Below are 5,319 nucleotides of genomic sequence, written 5' to 3'. Positions count from 1 at the left end.
ACTCAATCAGTTAAACAAGTATAAAGAAATATCTATGGCATCTTGGGAATGTTTATGGAAAAATTCAGTGAAAATTTCAACTTGTAATAATGTAAAAGAAAATTGTTATAAAATGATGTATAGATGGTATATGACACCCAAAAAGATTGCTAATATGAATGAAAATATGTCTAACAAAAGTTGGAAATGTAAGAAAAAAGAGGGCTCATTTTACCACATGTGGTGGACATGTGATAAAGCAGTGACTTTCTGGACAGAGGTCCACATTGAAATGCAAACATTTTTGAAATGTACCTTTAAAAAAGAACCAGAAGTATTACTTTTGGGATTAAAAATGGAAGAAGTAAATGTGACCAAAAGAACATTGTTATGGTATCTGATCACAACGGTGAGAATGACGTATGCACAATACTGGAAATAAGACAAAATACCTGAAATATGGGAATGGATAAAGAAAATGCTTTTCATGGCAGAAATGGATAAACTGACAAAGCAACTTAACAACAAACAAGATGAGGAATTTTTTGAAGAATGGATGGACTTTAAAGAATATATAGAAAAATATTGGGATGTTAAGAATAATTTATCGTTTCACCTTGCTGGGGGTTCCCCAACTTTGTGTTACTTTTTAATGTTTAGTGTTGATGCCATTTTGTCTGTGAGCTTGTTTCATGCAGATGGCAAATTTACACTTTTTTTCGTCTTTCTTTTACTGACGGGCCGCCTGGCAGGTTGATGCTGTTCATATGCAACCAACACAAAACTAGTATTCAAACCTTAGACATTTAATGCAAACCAAAAAAAAAAAGTTTTCATACCCAAAGCTTGGTGAAGTCTTCGCACCATTAGTTCATTCTTCTCATGAGTCTGTTGATCTGGTCTTCCCTTTTTTCTCCGCATCACCACCTTCTACAAAGTGGGTAGATCTCCTCTTCATTCCACCCTGTGGAAAAGACAGCTTGACTGGCCGGAGGAAGTCATTTTGCCGCCTTTACGTTTTTGCCAACAGTTTAGATTTCATGGATCAGAGCTCCCATGCAAATGTTGCCATACTTTCCCAGACACCTCTTTATCAGAGAATTTTCAGTCAAAGCAATACACTGTTTGCTGATCTTGCCATAGCTTTGTAGATCAGTTCATGCACTGATTTTTAAGTTGGGATAACCCCGTGCAACGTACGATTCAGCAATCCTCAGCGTGTTAATGGATGCTTGTTGAGTTTCACGAATGTCCCATTGAAAATCTGGCACAGACAAAGACGTTGTGGCGCCTTTTGAACCTTGGGACTAACCCCATTAATATCTCTGATTAAAAAGTCGGCCTCTGATTAAGAAGTCGGCCTTTTACCATCTGTGGCTGGCTCGGCAGTTGGTCCCCTACCTCGACCGTGAGGACCTGACCAATGTGATCCATGCGACGGTCACCTCGAGGCTAGACTACTGTAATGCTCTCTACTTGGGGCTGCCTGTGTTGCAAATCCGGAAGCTGCAGCTAGTGCAGAATGCTGCAGCTAGGCTGTTGATGGGCCTCTCTAGGCGAGACCACATCCGGCCGGTGCTGCAAGCGCTGCACTGGCTGCCAATAGCATACCAGATTCGCTTCAAAGTGCTGGTTCTTACCTTTAAAGCTCCTAATGGTTGGGGTCTGGCTTACCTAAGGGACCACCTCTTTCCATATGTTCCCTCAAGAGCACTGTGATCGGGGAGTCTCCACCTCCTGGAAGTTCCAGGCCCCCGAGACTTTAAGTTTGCCCAAACTAGGGCCAGGGCGTTTTCAGTGGCGGCTCCTACCTGGTGGAATGAGCTCCCAGAGGAGACCCAGGCCCTGTGGGACCTTTCTCAGTTCCTCAGGGCCTGCAAGACGGAGCTCTTCCACCAGGCTTTTGAGTAGGAGCTGCCACCACCACTATTCCACCACTGTGGTACTGTTCCATCATCTACCCCTATTATGGGGGGGGTATGTGTCGCCTGCCGGAAGTGGGGAGAACATCACTGCTGGAGCCCTCGCTATTTAATAAAGCTGGCCGTCGATTTGGGATTACTGTCCATCTTGGGGATTTATATACAGGATAATAGAGCACCTTAAATATTGTTATGAATTTTATTCTGGATATGTAATATTGTTTTATTGTATTTTATCTATTTAATCCGGCTTTAGCCGCTTGTTAGCCGCCCTTAGCCGCTTGGAAGGGCGGGATATACATCTCTAAATAAATAAATAAATAAATAAATAAAACACCAGTTTGGGTTCGGCAGCTACATCATACTTGCCAGCTTTGTGAGCCCATGCAAATCTCATGTTGGTATACCTGCCTGTATTCTTTGAGCCTGAGCGCTTTTATAGATGAGTTTTGGTTCGTCCTTTTGCAACTAATTCTGAATCAATAGTTGCCCTGAGGAAACAGAAGATGCCCTGAATAGATAAAAAAGACTCTTCAGGCTGATTTTTAAAAAAAAGGGGGAAAGGGAAAGTGGGGTGCTAACGTTGCCAAACTCCAGGTGAGGCCTGGGGATTTCCCAGAAATACAACTGGTTTCCAGACAACAGAGATCAGTTCCCCTGGAGAAAATGGCTGCTTGGGAGAGTGCACTCTATGGTGTTAGTCTACGGAGGTACTACCCCACCTCCCCTTCCCAAACTCCCCTCCCAAAATGTGTAGGAACTTCCCATCTTGTGAATCAGCCAGATTTATTCAGAGACACTAGTATTTAAAAGGATATCAAAAATGAGTTGGGCTATAGATTATACACCGTTAGCGTATTCTATCCGCAATATAATCTTTAGACACTGGCATATTTTAAGCGATGTCCCTAGCTGTACTGAGAAGCCTTTTGGAGGCTTCCGGAAAACTACCAGTATACGAGACCTTATTGAACAGGCAGACATGCCACAACCTAGAATCCAGATAGACACACCCAGAGGACATTTTAAATGTCTACGATGCACAGCACGTGTACAAGCTTGGGAAACGCGAATTTTAGATTTCCCAGAAGCCAACTACAGGAAGGAGATCTCTTTCTTCTCAAATAGTTTAACAAAAAGAGTAATACATCTTTTACACTGTCCTTGTGGAATGAAGTACATCGGGAAATCCACACGTTCATTAAAAACACGTGTCCTTGAACACCGGTAACGGATTAAACATAGATAGGTAGATGCACCACTCGTTCAGCATTTCATAGAGAAAGGGCATAGCTATATGGGTTTAAACCTGTAGTCCTGGAGATTGGAGTCGGTCAGATGAAATACAATAAGAGTGATATACACAAACGTCTTTTATGCAGGGAGGCTTTTTGGATATTTAGGCATTTCCCAGCCTGAACTCGGCATCCCCAGGGACTGCAGAACTGGGGGGGCATACTTAATTATTCACTGGCAAGAGGGGCATGCCCCACACCTTATGCGAACCCACGATGGGTGTGGCTGGGTGTGTGTGTGATGTGAGCAAATAAAAAGCACATGCTTAACACACCTTGTACTTAAGCCCTGCCAATTGGTACAAAGCACAAAAACCGCTGGCTAAAGATAAACAAAAAATGTATATAAAAATAATATTTAATGCCAAGTTCAGTAACTCAGAACTATATAAAGCCAAGGTGTTCTTGCAAGAAACAACAAATATACAGAAAGATGGAAAAATAAACTCCCCAAAACTTTCAGTGTGTCTCACTCCAGTTGTATTGTAATATCATAGTCCAACTTGACACACATTCGTCATGGAGTGGACTCATATAGTTCCTGGATAAGCCAAACATTATTGAATTCCATAAGCCATAGAGACGTGTAGTCCGGATGCAAGCTGCCACGTTTCGAATGATTCTTTTTCAAAACCAATAGGCTATAGTGGGACCCAATCACAGTAGAAGCACATACAAAAGCCAGTATATTCAGTCATAAAGGATCATGGGTCCTTAATGGGTCCAATTTATGTATGCCGGTTCCCTTTCTTTTTTTGGTTTTAAACCCTGCTAATGCCTAAATTAACCAGTCACCCTGCTGCAATTTTATTTTATTTTCTGCAGAGGGGGGGCCTCCATTTCAAAAGGGCTATGGGGAAGGGATACCTATTGTTTTGAGAAACCCTTTCGGAGCATGGAGCCATACATGGTGTTGTAGGATCCTGACCTCTGCATCCAGCGTTCTCACCCAGGCAAGATCTAATCCCAACACCGAATTCTTCTCCAGCAGCTGTGACTGGCTGCAGAAGGCTAACTGAGGTCAGAACGGGATGCGAAGCCAGCAAAGGAGAGGGAAGTGGACAGAACAGGAGAATTTCAGACTGAACAAAACCCGAGCACAAACCACTATTACCATCAAATTAGAGTCCAGCTCCTTGGCTTTAGAATAACCAGGACATTTCCCCAAGGGCTGCCCAGCAACGAAGCAAGGCCCCGGCAATTTTCCCCTCTGCCAAGCCAATCACTTTGGGATATACTCTGGAGGAGCTGCGAAAAGCAATCGCCCACGTCAAGCGTAACACCGCAAAAACGAAGTCATAAAAAAAGAAGAAGAGGGATTTCTTTGAGGAGAAAGGGCTCGGAAAGGCGAGTAACGCTTGACTAAGTCAGGGAAGGGGAGAAGTTTCCTAATCCAGATTCACTCGCAAAAACATTCTGATTTAGAGTCTCCGACTTGGAGGCTGAGGAGCTGGCAATTTTTAGACAGATCCGTTCTGCGAGCCGCGGCCCTTTTCTCCGGCTGAAAAAGCCTTACCCCTGGCTGCTAGTGGATGGATCTGCATGACCCAACCCAGGATGCTTAGCCAGTTACTTTCGCACACAAAGATAGATGGACCTCTGCCCCAAGGAGCTTCCAAGTCTAAATACACTTAATTAGATGTATTTAAACCATTTTGAGGAGCTGCGGTGGCTCAAGTGGTTAAGACGCTGAACTGCAGGCTGTGGAAGGTCGGTAGTTCAGCAGTTCGAGACCCGAGTGTGCCGCATGACGGAGTGAGCTCCCGTCTCTAGTTCCAGCTCCTGCCAACCTAGCAGTTCGAAAGCAAGAAATTGCAAGTAAATAAATAGGTACCACTTCGGTGGGAAGTTGCCTATATGCACACATGGATGCATAATTTGTGAAAATGGGGATGTCCTTTTTTTTCCTGATGAGGTGTAAAAGTTTTGACGGGACTGTTTCATAATAAAGGGGGAGGGGAGACTAACACATTAAAAATGACCCCACATATTGAAACATATTTCTTTTAACATAAAGACCTAGGATATAATTATTGGCTGCTGTTGCTAATACAGCCTAGCTAGCCGCAAACATTAAAATAAATTATTCTTCAAAGGTGATGTTCCATCCTTGTCTACCCTCA

General features: G+C 43.3%; 1 pseudogene; it reads right to left on the bottom strand.

Annotated features, from left to right (window-relative positions):
* Positions 1-845: 845 nt before the first annotated feature.
* LOC107112722 overlaps positions 846-5,319 on the bottom strand; it is a 9,826-nt pseudogene continuing 5,352 nt past the window's right edge.

Source organism: Gekko japonicus, unplaced genomic scaffold, assembly GCF_001447785.1.
Source record: "Gekko japonicus isolate JY-2015 unplaced genomic scaffold, Gekko_japonicus_V1.1 scaffold1681, whole genome shotgun sequence".
Lineage (NCBI taxonomy): Eukaryota > Metazoa > Chordata > Lepidosauria > Squamata > Gekkonidae > Gekko > Gekko japonicus.
This window is presented reverse-complemented; position numbering and strand designations above follow the sequence as displayed.